The 19254-nt window shown below is 45.6% G+C and overlaps 1 protein-coding gene across 17 annotated transcripts in view; it reads right to left on the reverse strand.

Annotated features, from left to right (window-relative positions):
• Positions 1-18831, reverse strand: part of nrcama (neuronal cell adhesion molecule a) — a 152354-nt gene extending 133523 nt beyond the window's left edge. For 5 of the 17 annotated variants that reach the window (XM_082964132.1, XM_082964130.1, XM_082964131.1 and 2 more), the window contains exon 1: positions 18606-18831. The gene's annotated coding sequence lies outside the window, so the exon portion shown is untranslated. Of the gene's footprint in view, positions 1-9815; positions 9866-18605 lie in introns of all 17 variants that reach the window. The other 12 variants (XM_082964142.1, XM_082964143.1, XM_082964138.1 and 9 more) reach the window with 6 other exon arrangements.
• Between the last annotated feature and the right edge of the window lie 423 nt (positions 18832-19254).

Consider the following 19254-nt stretch of genomic DNA (forward strand, 5'->3'; position numbering starts at 1 on the left):
TTGATACATACAGTATGATACTAACATCACAGTTATTATTAGTTCTTATCAGGTTGATTCATACAGTATAATACTATCACAGTTATTATTAGTTCTTATCAGGATGATTCATACAGTATAATACTAACATCACAGTTATTATTAGTTCTTATCAGGTTGATACATACAGTATAATACTATCACAGTTATTATTAGTTCTTATCAGGTTGATACATACAGTATAATACTAACATCACAGTTATTATTAGTTCTTATCAGGTTGATACATACAGTATAATACTAACATCACAGTTCTTATTAGTTCTTATCAGGTTGATACATACAGTATAATACTAACATCACAGTTCTTATTAGTTCTTATCAGGTTGATACATACAGTATAATACTAACATCACAGTTATTATTAGTTCTTATCAGGTTGATACATACAGTATAATACTAACATCACAGTTATTATTAGTTCTTATCAGGTTGATACATACAGTATAATACTAACACAGTTATTATTAGTTCTTATCAGGATGATTCATACAGTATAATACTAACATCACAGTTATTATTAGTTCTTATCAGGTTGATACATACAGTATAATACTAACACAGTTATTATTAGTTCTTATCAGGATGATTCATACAGTATAATACTAACATCACAGTTATTATTAGTTCTTATCAGGTTGATACATACAGTATAATACTAACATCACAGTTCTTATTAGTTCTTATCAGGTTGATACATACAGTATAATACTAACATCACAGTTCTTATTAGTTCTTATCAGGTTGATACATACAGTATAATACTAACATCACAGTTCTTATTAGTTCTTATCAGGTTGATACATACAGTATAATACTAACATCACAGTTCTTATTAGTTCTTATCAGGATGATTCATACAGTATAATACTAACATCACAGTTATTATTAGTTCTCATCAGGTTGATACATACAGTATAATACTAACATCACAGTTATTATTAGTTCTTATCAGGTTGATACATACAGTATAATACTAACATCACAGTTATTATTAGTTATTATCAGGATGATTCATACAGTATAATACTAACACAGTTATTATTAGTTCTTATCAGGTTGATACATACAGTATAATACTAACATCACAGTTATTATTAGTTCTTATCAGGTTGATACATACAGTATGATACTAACATCACAGTTATTATTAGTTCTTATCAGGTTGATACATACAGTATAATACTACACACAGTTATTATTAGTTCTCATCAGGTTGATACATACAGTATAATACTAACATCACAGTTATTATTAGTTCTTATCAGGTTGATACATACAGTATAATACTAACATCACAGTTATTATTAGTTCTTATCAGGTTGATACATACAGTATAATACTAACATCACAGTTATTATTAGTTCTTATCAGGTTGATACATACAGTATAATACTAACATCACAGTTATTATTAGTTCTTATCAGGTTGATACATACAGTATAATACTAACATCACAGTTATTATTAGTTCTTATCAGGTTGATACATACAGTATAATACTAACATCACAGTTATTATTAGTTATTATCAGGATGATTCATACAGTATAATACTAACATCACAGTTATTATTAGTTCTTATCAGGTTGATACATACAGTATAATACTAACATCACAGTTATTATTAGTTCTTATCAGGTTGATACATACAGTATAATACTAACACAGTTATTATTAGTTCTTATCAGGTTGATACATACAGTATAATACTAACATCACAGTTATTATTAGTTCTTATCAGGTTGATACATACAGTATAATACTAACACAGTTATTATTAGTTCTTATCAGGTTGATACATACAGTATAATACTAACACAGTTATTATTAGTTATTATCAGGTTGATTCATACAGTATGATACTAACATCACAGTTATTATTAGTTCTTATCAGGTTGATTCATACAGTATAATACTAACATCACAGTTATTATTAGTTATTATCAGGATGATACATACAGTATAATACTAACATCACAGTTATTATTAGTTCTTATCAGGTTGATACATACAGTATAATACTAACATCACAGTTCTTATTAGTTCTTATCAGGTTGATGATAATAACTTATGAGGTTTATCTGTGTCTGGTAAAGAGGGCTGTGGCTGGTTCAGAGGGATGTGGCTGGTACAGAGGGCTGTGGCTGGTACAGAGGGCTGTGGCTGGTACAGATGGCTGTGTCTGGTACAGAGGGCTGTGGCTGGTACATAGGGGCTGTGGCTGGTACAGAGGGCTGTGGCTGGTACAGAGGGATGTGGCTGGTACAGAGGGATGTGGCTGGTACAGAGGGCTGTGTCTGGTACAGAGGGCTGTGTCTGGTACAGAGGGCTGTGGCTGGTACAGAGGGCTGTGGCTGTTTCAGAGGGCTGTGGCTGGTACAGAGGGCTGTGGCTGGTTCAGAGGGCTGTGGCTGGTACAGAGGGCTGTGGCTGATACAGAGGGCTGTGGCTGGTTCAGAGGGCTGTGGCTGGTACAGAGGGCTGTGGCTGGTTCAGAGGGCTGTGGCTGGTACAGAGGGCTGTGGCTGGTTCAGAGGGCTGTGGCTAGTACAGAGGGCTGTGTCTGGTACAGAGGGCTGTGGCTGGTACAGAGGGCTGTGGCTGGTACAGAGGGCTGTGGCTGTTTCAGAGGGCTGTGGCTGGTACAGAGGGCTGTGTCTGGTTCAGAGGGCTGTGGCTGGTACAGAGGGCTGTGGCTGGTACAGAGGGCTGTGTCTGGTTCAGAGGGCTGTGTCTGGTACAGAGGGCTGTGGCTGGTACAGAGGGCTGTGGCTGATACAGAGGGCTGTGGCTGATACAGAGGGCTGTGGCTGGTACAGAGGGCTGTGGCTGGTTCAGAGGGCTGTGGCTGGTACAGAGGGCTGTGTCTGATACAGAGGGCTGTGGCTGATACAGAGGGCTGTGTCTGGTACAGAGGGCTGTGGCTGATACAGAGGGCTGTGGCTGATACAGAGGGCTGTGGCTGGTACAGAGGGCTGTGGCTGCAGGTTGTTTGATGAAAGTTTATTTGTATATTATCTCTAAGAGGGATATCTCTCATAACCACAGTAAACATATGGTAGATTTAGTGGAACGTGGCTTGGAGCAACAGCTCCATGGAATTCTAAATAATCTATGCCATTATTGAGGCTTAGTTGAAGATGGTGGAGAAGAGGCACCATCATATCTAACGACAGACCTGCCCTTTCAATCTGATGCAGTAATAAAACAGAGTGCTATCAGCACAGAGCTGGATGGAGACATTATGACCAGAGGCAAAAAGCCTGTTAGAGAAAAGGACTGTAGGCCCTAACGCAGGGCTCTCTGACAGGAAAATGATGTGCCTCCTAAAAAAAACACAGGTCATCCGTTTTCTCCAGCTAAGAGAGAGAGAGAGAGAGAGAGAGAGAGAGAGAGAGAGAGAGAGAGAGAGAGAGAGAGAGAGAGAGACAGAGTGACAGACAGAGACAGAGAGACAGACAGAGAGAGAGGGAGAGAGAGAGAGCATGCTAGGGGTTTTATTCTCCTCCCATGGTGTGAGAGGGTAATTAACCTTTAATCACATTGAATTGTCCATTTAAAAGATAACGTGTGATAGTATAAAATATTAATTTTGTCACCTGAGAGAGAGAGAAGAATTTGGGCCCATATTTTAATACCTGTCAGACCTCAGTCTTTCCAACCCATGTCTCAGAGACTAAGTTGTCTAACAGGAGAATCTCAGTAGAAATAATAACAAAAAGATCCCATAACTTTATTCCACTTTAGACAAAACTCTTGTTTTGAGGCTAAACGGTAGATAATCCACAAAGTTTAAACCATTCAATTATCAAATCTTTTCTGATTTTATTAGTGGTTTGAGAGGAGGATTAAACTGGCATACGCTCAAGTTGAATCATGGATTGACCACAGGCTGCAGTGATTCTGAGAGTGACAGAGAGAGCTGTAAATCTAATCTAATCAGGCCGGGCCTTCCAGGGCCAGCCCACTAAAAAACACAGCTAGCAGGCAGCATATAGCCAACACAGCACGCACACACACAGCAAACACAGCACATACTGTACACAGCTGAACAGAAGGCACAGTGGAGACGACAGCAGGCCAGCCTGACAGTAACAACACCCATCAAACTCACAGAGGGGTGTGGCATAACTACTGCAGTGACTGGGCAAGTAGTTGACCTCTACAGTAACACAAACATTATCTCCACTGTAATAAATAGACCTATAGATCCTATATGTATCGTAAGGGACCATCACTGCTGTAGAGTAACTGGTCTCATATCTCATCTACTACAGTTCAGGTGGCATAACCTCATTATCTATAGGACACATCTACTACAGTTCAGGTGGCATAACCTCATTATCTATAGGACACATCTACTACAGTTCAGGTGACATAACCTCATTATCTATAGGACACATCTACTACAGTTCAGGTGACATAACCTCATTATCTATAGGACACATCTACTACAGTTCAGGAGACATAACCTCATTATCTATAGGACACATCTACTACAGTTCAGGTGACATAACCTCATTATCTATAGGACACATCTACTACAGTTCAGGTGGCATAACCTCATTATCTATAGGACACATCTACTACAGTTCAGGTGGCATAACCTCATTATCTGTAGGACACATCTGCTACCCTTAGGACTAGAATCATGGGAGGAGACTAAAACAAACTGATACCCTTAGGACCAGAATCATGGGAGGAGACTAAAACATATTGATACCCTTAGGACCAGAATCATGGGAGGAGACTAAAACATACTGATACCCTTAGGACCAGAATCATGGGAGGAGACTAAAACATACTGATACCCTTAGGACCAGAATCATGGGAGGAGACTAAAACATATTGATACCCTTAGGACCAGAATCATGGGAGGAGACTAAAACATATTGATACCCTTAGGACCAGAATCATGGGAGGAGACTAAAACATATTGATACCCTTAGGACCAGAATCATGGGAGGAGACTAAAACATATTGATACCCTTAGGACCAGAATCATGGGAGGAGACTAAAACATATTGATACCCTTAGGACCAGAATCATGGGAGGAGACTAAAACATACTGATACCCTTAGGACCAGAATCATGGGAGGAGACTAAAACATATTGATACCCTTAGGACCAGAATCATGGGAGGGAGGGAGGGAGGGAGGGAGGGAGGGAGGGAGGGAGGGAGGGAGGGGAGGGAGGGAGGGAGGGAGGGAGGGAGGGAGGGAGGACAGCAGTTAAATGCTCCATTGGGAACGGTTAGACTTCCATACTTTATGATGCAGTAACATCCGTAATAAAAACAGAAGTTAAATATAATCACCACAGGACCAAATGGTTCCATGTGAACAGAGATGGGAGGGGAATGTGTGTCACTAACAGAGATGGGAGGGGAATGTGAAAGATGGGGAATGTGTGTCACTAACAGAGATGGGAGGGGAATGTGAAAGATGGGGAATGTGTGTCACTAACAGAGATGGGAGGGGAATGTGTGTCACTAACAGAGATGGGAGGGAAATGTGTGTCACTAACAGAGATGGGAGGGGAATGTGTGTCACTAACAGAGATGGGAGGGAAATGTGTGTCACTAACAGAGATGGGAGGGGAATGTGTGTCACTAACAGAGATGGGAGGGGAATGTGTGTCACTAACAGAGATGGGAGGGGAATGTGTGTCACTAACAGAGATGGGAGGGGAATGTGTGTCACTAACAGAGATGGGAGGGGAATGTGTGTCACTAACAGAGATGGGAGGGGAATGTGTGTCACTAACAGAGATGGGAGGGGAATGTGTGTCACTAACAGAGATGGGAGGGGAATGTGTGTCACTAACAGAGATGGGAGGGGAATGTGAAAGATGGGGAATGTGTGTCACTAACAGAGATGGGAGGGGAATGTGAAAGATGGGGAATGTGTGTCACTAACAGAGATGGGAGGGGAATGTGAAAGATGAGGAATGTGTGTCACTAACAGAGATGGGAGGGGAATGTGTGTCACTAACAGAGATGGGAGGGGAATGTGAAAGATGGGGAATGTGTGTCACTAACAGAGATGGGAGGGGAATGTGAAAGATGGGGAATGTGTGTCACTAACAGAGATGCGAGGGGAATGTGAAAGATGAGGAATGTGTGTCACTAACAGAGATTACAGCCAGCATCACAGGACCAGCTTCCTCCCACCATCACTTCCTCTTCCTCTCTGAGGAGGAAGGCAGACAGACCATAGACATAAAGGCCCGTCTCCTCTAATTGGTTTATCAGTGGGCCGCCACATCCTCCATCCACAACCACAAACCCCGTGCGCTCATAAATTACATCCCCAAATTGAGCCTGTACGCTTGTTCAATGTTCAGCCTCTTCATTTGTGAACAGGCCAGCTGCTGAACCGTTTATCTTCACTACAAAGGCATTCTGTATTAGTTTCAGCCCCCGAAAGCCTCCACTGAAGCCACAGAATGGGCCTCTCTGTCGGCCCAGACGGGTAGGAGAGGTTAGTGATAGGATACAGACTCCATTGAACTGGACTTTATTTTCCCACACCACTCAGATAGTGATGTTACTTCTCCAGTCAGTACAAAGCACGTCACTGACTGACCACCCTTCTGACAGCTTGGCGATAGGACAGATCTAGGGGAGAACCTTGAGGAGGATGCTGGGAGAATATAAGCTGTACGCTGATTTAAAAAAAGACAAGTTGTATTTGTCTATAGATAGATATTATGGGAGAACCTTGTGAAAATCGAGGGAATATATACGCTGATATAAAAGGCTTATGATGTAATGTTCTATAGATTGTTCTAGAAACCGTATACTGTATATATACACACGCATGAGAGAATACACGCTGATAGAAAGGCTTATAATGTAGTGAGTGTTCTATAGATTGTTCTATCAGCCATATATATATATAACAGTATACACGCACGAAGGGCCCTAAATTAGATTTCCCCGTCAAATGAATCACTTCATCAAATGAAATATGGGTTGTGAATGTGATTGAAAATGAACAAAGCTGCCAGGCATGGAAGAAATATTTCACTTTCCCTCCCACATAATGCTGAGTATAGATCTTTGATCACACACACACACACACACACACACACACACACACACACACACACACACACACACACACACACACACACACACACACACACACACACACACACACACACACACACACACACACACACGCGTGGCAGAGGGAAGAATCCGTCACAGACTGACAAAATCTATTATGCTCTCAGAAAACATGTTTAATAATCATTGTTATGAGCTTACGTCTGGTTGGTTTATTTAAACGACTCTCAACATGTGACCATAGAAGTCTTAAAGCCATTGGTTGTTTGGGTGAGGAGAGAATGGGGCCAAGTTGAAAGGTTACTTTGACCTAAATCTCAGAGCTGAGATAAAGATTTCACTGTTTGGGATAATATTTTAAACCTTCTGTAGGCCTCCTGTACAAGGCATTAATCTCACTATACTATGTACAAGGCATTAATCTCACTATACTATGTATAAGGCATTATTCTCACTATACTATGTACAAGGCATTAAGCTCACTATACTATGTACAAGGCATTAAGATCACTGTCACGCCCTGACCTGAGAGAGACGTTTTTCTCTGTTTAGTTAGGTCAGGGTGTGATATGGGGTGGGCATTCTATGTATTGTATTTCTTTGTTTTGGCCGAGTATGGTTCCTAATCAGAGGCAGCTGTCTATCGTTGTCTCTGATTGGGAATCATACTTAGGCAGCCTTTTCCCACCTGTGTTTGTGGGTAGTTATTTTCTGTTTTGTTATCAGTGACCTGACAGAACTGTTGGCTTTCATTTTGTTTCTTTGTTTAAGTGTTTCGTTATATATAATAAATTATGAACACTTACCACGCTGCGCTTTGGTCCACTCCTTTTGACGATCGTAACACTCACCATACTATGTACAAGGCATTAAGCTCACTATACTATGTACAAGGCATTAAGCTCACTATACTACTGTACAAGGCATTAAGCTCACCATACTATGTACAAGGCATTAAGCTCACTATACTATGTACAAGGCATTAAGCTCACTATACTACTGTACAAGGCATTAAGCTCACTATACTATGTACAAGGCATTAAGCTCACCATACTATGTACAAGGCATTAAGCTCACTATACTATGTACAAGGCATTAAGCTCACTATACTACTGTACAAGGCATTAAGCTCACTATACTATGTACAAGGCATTAAGCTCACTATACTATGTACAAGGCATTAAGCTCACTATACTATGTACAAGGCATTAAGCTCACTATAATATGTACAAGGCATTAAGCTCACTATACTATGTACAAGGCATTAAGCTCACCATACTATGTACAAGGCATTAAGCTCACTATACTATGTACAAGGCATTAATCTCACTATACTACTGTACAAGGCATTAAGCTCACCATACTATGTACAAGGCATTAAGCTCACTATACTATGTACAAGGCATTAATCTCACCATACTATGTACAAGGCATTAAGCTCACCATACTATGTACAAGGCATTAAGCTCACCATACTATGTACAAGGCATTAAGCTCACTATACTATGTACAATGCATTAAGCTCACTATACTATGTACAAGGCATTAATCTCACTATACTATGTACAAGGCATTACGCTCACTATACTATGTACAAGGCATTAAGCTCACCATACTATGTACAAGGCATTAAGCTCACCATACTATGTACAAGGCATTAAGCTCACCATACTATGTACAAGGCATTACGCTCACTATACTATGTACAAGGCATTAATCTCACCATACTATGTACAAGGCATTAATCTCACCATACTATGTACAAGGCATTAAGCTCACCATACTATGTACAAGGCATTAAGCTCACCATACTATGTACAAGGCATTAAGCTCACTATACTATGTACAATGCATTAAGCTCACTATACTATGTACAAGGCATTAATCTCACTATACTATGTACAAGGCATTACGCTCACTATACTATGTACAAGGCATTAAGCTCACCATACTATGTACAAGGCATTAAGCTCACCATACTATGTACAAGGCATTAAGCTCACCATACTATGTACAAGGCATTAAGCTCACCATACTATGTACAAGGCATTAATCTCACCATACTATGTACAAGGCATTAATCTCACCATACTATGTACAAGGCATTAAGCTCACCATACTATGTACAAGGCATTAATCTCACTATACTATGTACAAGGCATTAAGCTCACCATACTATGTACAAGGCATTAAGCTCACCATACTATGTACAAGGCATTAAGCTCACTATACTATGTACAAGGCATTAAGCTCACCATACTATGTACAAGGCATTAAGCTCACCATACTATGTATAAGGCATTAAGCTCACCATACTATGTACAAGGCATTAATCTCACTATACTATGTACAAGGCATTAAGCTCACTATACTATGTACAAGGCATTAGCATATTATTTGTTCACAGTGAAAAGAACATCTGCCACAAAGTCAAAAATAAAGTATTTTTTTTCTCCTAGTTAAAGCCAAAGATCAACGTTAAATGAATCAAATCCTTTGATTCTCAATTCTTATCTTTCATAAACCATCTATAAACCATATTTGTACTTAGCTCATGACAGATGGAAAGAGATTGCAGATTTTCCTCCAAAAACCAACTTTGTCAGTCAATGTCAATTTAAATCCTACCAAATATTTTTTAAACAGTAACCTGTAAGCCTCTCCCTTTACAAACTCAATTGGATAAAAAGTTGCAACACTTACTGTGTGAAGTCCTGATGATCAATTCTTATCTTCCATCAACCTTCGTTGTACTATAATGGAAAGGGAAAGGGGGATACCTAGTCAGTTGTACAACTGAATTCCTTCAACTGAAATGTGTCTTCCACATTTAACCCAACCCTCTGAATCAGAGAAGTGTGGGGGTCTGTCATAATCGACATCCACGTCTTCGGCGCCCGGGGCTTGTGGCAGTTGGAGAGAGAGTTTGGGACGATTTTCCTCCAAAAAAAACTGCCACATTTCACTCAATATCAATGTAGATCTCCCCAAATCCTTTTTAAACAGTGACCTTTGAACTCTCCAATCACAGACCCCATTGAATGTGATGATTTCCCAACAAGAGCTTTGGCTTTACTTCGCTCTCTCTGGACATAAGCAGGTCTTACATCTTAAATCAGGAAACAGGCCACCAGTGGCATTTACTGAGCAATTAAAAATGGCACAAACGTCTGAACCGCCAAGCCAACAAAGGGTGTGTGTGTGTGTGTGTGTGTGTGTGTGTGTGTGTGTGTGTGTGTGTGTGTGTGTGTGTGTGTGTGTGTGTGTGTGTGTGTGTGTGTGTGTGTGTGTTGTGTGTTTGTGTTTGTATTTCTGCTGAAATACAGCTACTGAACGCTACTGTACTACCGGTCCAGTATAACTCTGGGTCCCTACTTGAGGAGTTGCTGAACACTACTGTACTACCGGTCCAGTATAACTCTGGGTCCCTACTTGAGGAGTTGCTGAACGCTACTGTACTACCGGTCCAGTATAACTCTGGGTCCCTACTTGAGGAGTTGCTGAATGCTACTGTACTACCGGTCCAGTATAACTCTGGGCCCCTACTTGAGGAGTTGCTGAATGCTACTGTACTACCGGTCCAGTATAACTCTGGGTCCCTACTTGAGGAGTTGCTGAATGCTACTGTACTACCAGTCCAGTATAACTCTGGGTCCCTACTTGAGGAGTTGCTGAACGCTACTGTACTACCAGTCCAGTATAACTCTGGGTCCGTCTCCTCCTTGACCTCCCCACTCACCCATCTGTTGCCCATGGCAATGGGGTGGGTCTGAGTGGCTGCTCTGGGTCTTCATCCATCTCTCACTGAGCCACTATTTAAATAACCTGCCCAACTTGATATTTCAGCACTTCATCTTCAAACACAACCAAAATGGATGAATGATGATGAGAGCAGATACCTATTCAGCATGCATCTACAGAAGCCTCACAGCAGGGGGTTTATCATTAAGTCATCATAGAGGGCAGAGAGTAGAGGGGGAGGGAGAGTAGGGGAGAGGTGGAGAGACGTAGAGAAGGAAGTGGTGGAGAGGGAGAGAGGGGAGAGGGAAAGAGGTGGAGAGAGAGGAGAGGAGAGGGTAGGAGAGAGATGGAGAGGGGAGAGAGGTGGAGTTAGAGAAAGGAGAGAGGGGAAGTGGAGACGGGAGGGAGGGAGAGGTGGAGAGAGGGGGAGAGGTGGGGAGAGGTGGAGAGAGGGGGAGAGGTGGGGAGAGGTGGAGAGAGGGGGAGAGATGGGGAGAGATGGGGAGAGGTGGGGAGAGGGGGAGAGAGGTGGAGAGAGGGGGAGAGATGGGGAGAGGTGGGGAGGTGGAACTTGGCATGTCATCTTTCATTATCCTCATGGTTCACGGCGTTACACTTCAGAAGAGCTCTGGCACAGCTGGTGCTGTCAACATGTCTCTCCTCTCTTCTCTTCTCCTCTCCTCCTGCCAGAGGTGTACCAGGCCAACTCTCTTTGTTCTGTATATGGAGTGTGTGGTAGTTAGACTAACCCTCACTGGGTCATCAAAAGCCTTACTTTCTCCACAAGACCATGGGACCTGGGCAGTGAGTGGGTGACTAGAGATGACCACTGCTGTTAGTCCATCTGGTCTGGCAGTGCCATTGGGCTCTACATGGTTTTGACCCTTAATAACTGACTGAATGACTGACTGACTTATTAATGCATTGATGAAAAAGCCAAAAACACAGCAAGCTGGATTTCACCAGCATGAAAACAACAACAGCTGTTCGAGGTAGTCACTATGGCAACCTCACGTACTTACCAGAACCATTACATATCTCCTGTATGGAGTTTCCCCCATTTTCCAATCCATCAATCTCTAACCAGTCATGTTAATTTAATGTGGTTCCTGATCTGATAAAACAACAAGCACAACCACTGCAGCTGTATTCTGAGAGCTGAGGGCTGGGTGCTGGGTGCCCCCCAGACAGTGGCTGTATACTGAGAGCTGAGGGCTGGGTGCCCCTAGACAGTGGCTGTATACTGAGAGCTGAGGGCTGAGAGCTGACGGCTGGGTGCCCCCCATACAGTGGCTGTATACTGAGAGCTGAGGGCTGGGTGCCCCCAGACAGTGGCTGTATACTGGGCTGTATACTGCCCCCCAGACAGTGGCTGTATACTGAGAGCTGAGGGCTGGGTGCCCCTAGACAGTGGCTGTATACTGAGAGCTGAGGGCTGGGTGCCCCTAGACAGTGGCTGTATACTGAGAGCTGAGGGCTGGGTGCCCCCCAGACAGTGACTGTATACTGCGAGCTGAGGGCTGGGTGCCCCCTAGACAGTGGCTGTATACTGGGCTGTATACTGCCCCCCAGACAGTGGCTGTATACTGAGAGCTGAGGGCTGGGTGCCCCCAGACAGTGGCTGTATACTGGGCTGTATACTGCCCCCCAGACAGTGGCTGTATACTGAGAGCTGAGGGCTGGGTGCCCCCCAGACAGTGGCTGTATACTGAGAGCTGAGGGCTGGGTGCCCCCCAGACAGTGGCTGTATACTGAGAGCTGAGGGCTGGGTGCCCCTAGACAGTGGCTGTATACTGAGAGCTGAGAGCTGGGTGCCCCCAGACAGTGGCTGTATACTGAGAGCTGAGGGCTGGGTGCCCCCAGACAGTGGCTGTATACTGAGAGCTGAGAGCTGGGTGCCCCTAGACAGTGGCTGTATACTGAGAGCTGAGGGCTGGGTGCCCCCCAGACAGTGGCTGTATACTGAGAGCTGAGGGCTGGGTGCCCCCTAGACAGTGGCTGTATACTGAGAGCTGAGGGCTGGGTGCCCCTAGACAGTGGCTGTATACTGAGAGCTGAGGGCTGGGTGCCCCCCAGACAGTGGCTGTATACTGAGAGCTGAGGGCTGGGTGCCCCCCAGACAGTGGCTGTATACTGAGAGCTGAGGGCTGGGTGCCCCTAGACAGTGGCTGTATACTGAGAGCTGAGGGCTGGGTGCCCCCTAGACAGTGGCTGTATACTGAGAGCTGAGGGCTGGGTGCCCCCCAGACAGTGGCTGTATACTGAGAGCTGAGGGCTGGGTGCCCCTAGACAGTGGCTGTATACTGAGAGCTGAGGGCTGGGTGCCCCCTAGACAGTGGCTGTATACTGAGAGCTGAGGGCTGGGTGCCCCCCAGACAGTGGCTGTATACTGAGAGCTGAGGGCTGGGTGCCCCCAGACAGTGGCTGTATACTGAGAGCTGAGGGCTGGGTGCCCCTAGACAGTGGCTGTATACTGAGAGCTGAGGGCTGGGTGCCCCCAGACAGTGGCTGTATACTGAGAGCTGAGGGCTGGGTGCCCCCAGACAGTGGCTGTATACTGAGAGCTGAGGGCTGGGTGCCCCCCAGACAGTGGCTGTATACTGAGAGCTGAGGGCTGGGTGACTGCGTCCCAAATGGCACCCTGTTCCCTATATAATGCACTACTATTGACAGTTAGACACCAGGGTAGGAGGAGGGAGGTAAACACCAGGGTAGGAGGAGGGAGGTAGACACCAGGGTAGGAGGAGGGAGGTAAACACCAGGGTAGGAAGAGGGAGGTAGACACCAGGGTAGGAGGAGGGAGGTAGACACCAGGATAGGAGGAGGGAGGTAGACACCAGGGTAGGAGGAGGGAGGTAGACACCAGGGTAGGAGGAGGGAGGTAGACACCAGGGTAGAAGGAGGGAGGTAGACACCAGGGTAGGAGGAGGGAGGTAGACACCAGGATAGGAGGAGGGAGGTAGACACCAGGGTAGGAGGAGGGAGGTCGACACCAGGATAGGAGGAGGGAGGTAGACACCAGGATAGGAGGAGTGAGGTAGACACCAGGGTAGGAGGAGGGAGGTAGACACCAGGATAGGAGGAGGGAGGTAGACACCAGGGTAGGAGGTGGGAGGTAAACACCAGGGTAGGAAGAAGGAGGTAGACACCAGGATAGGAGGAGGGAGGTAGACACCAGGGTAGAAGAGGGGGGTAAACACCAGGGTAGGAGGAGGGAGGTAGACACCAGGATAGGAGGAGGGAGGTAGACACCAGGATAGGAGGAGGGAGGTAGACACCAGGATAGGAGGAGGGAGGTAGACACCAGGATAGGAGGAGGGAGGTAGGCACCAGGATAGGAGGAGGGAGGTAGACACCAGGGTAGGAGGAGGGAGGTAGACACCAGGGTAGGAGGAGGAAGGTAAACACCAGGGTAGGAGGAGGGAGGTAGACACCAGGGTAGGAGGAGGGAGGTAGACACCAGGATAGGAGAAGGGAGGTAGACACCAGGATAGGAGGAGGGAGGTAGACACCAGGGTAGGAAAGGGAGGTAGACACCAGGATAGGAGGAGGGAGGTAGACACCAGGGTAGGAGGAGGGAGGTAGACACCAGGGTAGGAGGAGGAAGGTAAACACCAGGGTAGGAGGAAGGAGGTAGACACCAGGATAGGAGAAGGGAGGTAGACACCAGGATAGGAGAAGGGAGGTAGACACCAGGATAGGAGGAGGGAGGTAGACACCAGGGTAGGAAAGGGAGGTAGACACCAGGATAGGAGGAGGGAGGTAGACAGCAGGATAGGAGGAGGGAGGTAGACACCAGGGTAGGAGGAGGGAGGTAGACACCAGGATAGGAGGAGGGAGGTAGACACCAGGATAGGAGGAGGGAGGTAGACACCAGGGTAGGAGGAGGGAGGTAGACACCAGGATAGGAGGAGGGAGGTAGACACCAGGATAGGAGGAGGGAGGTAGACACCAGGGTAGGAGGAGAGAGGTAGACACCAGGATAGGAGGAGGGAGGTAGACACCAGGATAGGAGGAGGGAGGTAAACACCAGGGTAGGAGGAGGGAGGTAGACACCAGGATAGGAGGAGGGAGGTAGACACCAGGATAGGAGGAGGGAGGTAGACACCAGGGTAGGATTAGGGAGGTAGACACCAGGGTAGGAGGAGGGAGGTAGACACCAAGATAGGAGGAGGGAGGTAGACACCAGGATAGGAGGAGGGAGGTAGACACCAGGATAGGAGGAGGGAGGTAGACACCAGGGTAGGAGGAGGGAGGTAGACACCAGGGTAGGAGGAGGGAGGTAGACACCAGGATAGGAGGAGGGAGGTAGACACCAGGATAGGAGGAGGGAGGTAGACACCAGGGTAGGAGGAGGGAGGTAGACACCAGGATAGGAGGAGGGAGGTAGACACCAGGATAGGAGGAGGGAGGTAGACACCAGGGTAGAAGGAGGGAGGTAGACACCAGGATAGGAGGAGGGAGGTAGACACCAGGGTAGGATGGAAGTAGACACCAGGGTAGGAAGGAAGTAGATATCAGGGTAGGAAGGAGGGTAGGAGAGAGGTAGGCACCAGGGTAGGAGGGAGGTAGACACCAGGGTAGGGGGGAGGTAGACACCTGGGTAGGAGTGGGTAGAAGGGAGGTCAACACCGGGGTAGGGTGGGTAGACAACAGGGTAGGTAGATGTAGACACCAGGGTAGGAGGGAGGGTAGGAGGGAGGTAGACACCGGGGTAGGGAGAGGTAGACACCGGGGTAGGAGGAGGTAGACACCGGGTTAGGGGGAGGTAGACACCAGGGTAGAAGGGAGTTAGACACCAGGGTAGGAGGGGGGTAGACACCAGGGTAGGAAGGAGGTAGACACCAGGGTAGCAGTGAGGTAGCCACCAGGGACAAGAATCATGTGTCTTTGTCTTCTGTAATGTCCTCAGGGAACTAGTTGTTGAATCTTGACTGAGGTGGATGATGGGAACATGTTGTTGAATCTTGACTGAGGTGGATGATGGGAACATGTTGTTGAATCTTGACTGAGGTGGATGATGGGAACATGTTGTTGAATCTTGACTGAGGTGGATGATGGGAACATGTTGTTGAATCTTGACTGAGGTGGATGATGGGAACATGTTGTTGAATCTTGACTGAGGTGGATGATGGGAACATGTTGTTGAATCTTGACTGAGGTGGATGATGGGAACATGTTGTTGAATCTTGACTGAGGTGGATGATGGGAACATGTTGTTGAATCTTGACTGAGGTGGATGATGGGAACATGTTGTTGAATCTTGACTGAGGGGGACGATGGGAACATGTTGTTGAATCTTGACTGAGGTGGATGATGGGAACATGTTGTTGAATCTTGACTGAGGTGGATGATGGGAACATGTTGTTGAATCTTGACTGAGGGGGACGATGGGAACATGTTGTTGAATCTTGACAGAGGGGGTCGACAGGAACAAGATCCCATACAAAGGCTTTGTCTTATGTTATTGTCTTACACAATAACAGTTAGTTGAGCTGACCGTTAGTCCTGGTTGGGGTTCAAAGCTGGGATGTAGAGTTATGGATAACCAGGATCAACTCTGGCCTCTGGTTATATCCTACAGCCCGGGCTCAGAGTTTTCCCTGGTCATGTCTCAGGGTCACATCACCCTAAGTATGACCAATGCCGTATCCCACACCACAAAGGACAACATTTGGAAACAGCATCACATGCTGCAACTCCCCTTCAAACCCCACACAGACAAACACAGTGACATTCATAATACCCCTTCAAACCCCACACAGACAAACACAGTGACATTCATAATACCCCTTCAAACCCCACACAGACAAACACAGTGACATTCATAATAGCTATTTGTATTTCCTCCCATTACACCAGTTCTCAGGCTTTTCCCAAAGTAGCATATCATCATCAGCACCATGTGGGGTCTACGAATCAGAGGATCACACACACACACACACACACACACACACACACACACACACACACACACACACACACACACACACACACACACACACACACACACACACACACACACACACACACACACACACACACACATCAGAGAATAATGCCACCGGACATCTGTCAACATGTCACCAATCAAATGTAACCGATGTGAAATGGCTAGTTAGTTAGCGGTGGTGCGCGCTAATAGCGTTTCAATCGGTGACGTCACTCGCTCTGAGACTTGAAGTAGGGTTGCCCCTTGCGTTGCAAGGGCCGCGGCTTTTGTGGCGCGATGGGTAACGATGCTTCGTGGGGTGTCAGTTGTTGATGTGTGCAAGGGTCCCTGGTTCGAGCCCAGGTTGGGGCGAAGAGAGGGACGGAACCTACACTGTTACACAAACACACCCTGGTATATACAGTATTCATCCTAGTCCTGGTCACTACAGAAATACCTCAAAACATCTGTTCAATCGCCCCTACCAACAGATTATTGACTTGTTTAACTTTTCATTTTGAATCAGATTATCATTTGGGAAGGGGGACTTGTTGTCAACATGTCAAACAACTATCTATATACTGTATCAGCATGAAATAATATCAGCCTCACAACATGCCCAGATTTTGCTCTACATGGGACCATCTGATAAGGCCTATTGTAGTCAGTAGAAACATAACGGTGGCCTCCCAAATAGGACCCTACTCCCTACATAGTGCACTACTTTTGACTGGTACCATTTGGGACGCACTCATATACTGTGTGTGAAGCATCTGCATTGCTGTTGGGAGTCAGTAGAACTAAGGGGATTCTACCTGTGAGATCCCCCTGACGTTCTGAACATCCCAGATGGTGATGATGTGGAGGTGGAGGGAATCTATAGCCCACGTCAGCTTTACTCCGTATAGCAGGCCTTGACCTATATAAAATGACACCAACTACAGACTAGGCCTACAACGGTATTATTATACTACTGGGAATAAACGTCTCGTTCATCGGTATTGGGCTTTATCGCGTGTCACGATGCAAAGGGCAGAGAGCACATTCATAGGTCGCATGCATAAAAGAGGGGGTTAGCCTATAATAATTGCTGCAGCGTGCAATGTCTGTGTCGGTCTACGTGGTTGCTGCACCTGCTTTCTTCTCTCAAATGTCTCACATCTTTACGACACATAGGCCTATATAGGCCTCACTAAACTGTTGCCTAATTGATAGGCTTCCAATAGGGAATTCATTCACGATTATATAGTTAACAGCTGGCCATGCTATTGATAGACTGTAAACATCAATAGCCTAATTCCTTGTACTATAATGCCGGCCGGCAAAACATATTTTATCCACACAAAGGATGGAATATAGCATAATAAATGAATGAATATGGTAAATTAAATAATTATTATCATCACACGATCAGCAGCCACCACAAACTAGACAACGACAATAATGTATTTTATCATAGCCTCGAGACGCTGTGAATCACATTACCGCTTATTGCTGCCTGTGTTGTCCTTTGATCAAATGCTTTTCTTCTCATCTCTAAAAACACAGATATAATGTCGAGCCTCCATATTCACACCTGACGCCAACAACATAAATATCAGCAACATCATCGGTTTCTATGGGAAACCCACAACTGGACCGCCATCCCATCCTCTCTTGGACTTGACACATCCATCCACTGCACCAAATGCGCATAATTCACATAGCAAAGCAGCGAGCATTTCATCATACATACACAGCACAGCCTACACAAGACAACAGCAGAAAAAAATCCCAACCACCAGCAGAAAAATTAAATTAAAAGAGCCCACAAATCTCACCTGTTTAAGCAAACGTGGACAGGTTTTTCCCTCTTCTCGCAGCTGTAGGAATAAAACAGGATGAGTTGGTGTTTTTTGTCTCCCGTCTCCCGGCAGTGCTCTGACTCGTTCCCCGCTGCAGTCTCACAGCCTGTGGTCCTCTGCTCCGTTCTCCCGTTCTAGCACCAGCTCCCTCTTCCCGAGCCGCTGACAAACGAGCAGCGCTCTAGCTGCCGCCGTCTCGCGCACGCGCAACCCACCGCTCCGGTGCAGGCAGAATGCAGAAGCTCTAGAACGAACGGAGCGCGCAGCTGCAGCGACGCCGACTAATGAGCGGCTGCGACTGGACCTGCAGACGGATGGATGGATTTATTTATTTATTTTTTAAAGATGGATGATGGTTAAAAAAAATAGATGGATTATGGTGTGCTGTGGATAAAACAATAATTGTGCAGCAGTAGACCTTTTATATCTGCCCTATGAATTAGTCATTTTGGTGATAAAGATTGGCACTCTGTAGGCTAGGCTTGGTGTTTTCACGGATTGTTAGGATACTGCTATAGGCTAGATGCAAGGAATCCAGACCCCAAAATAGGAACGTTTTGTACAGTACCATATTTAATTTGGGGAGAGGTTTGGGGGATATGATGAACATATTATGAGGGAATTG

This window comes from Salmo salar, chromosome 17 (assembly GCF_965601325.2).
Source record: "Salmo salar chromosome 17, fSalSal1, whole genome shotgun sequence".
NCBI classification, from domain to species: domain Eukaryota; kingdom Metazoa; phylum Chordata; class Actinopteri; order Salmoniformes; family Salmonidae; genus Salmo; species Salmo salar.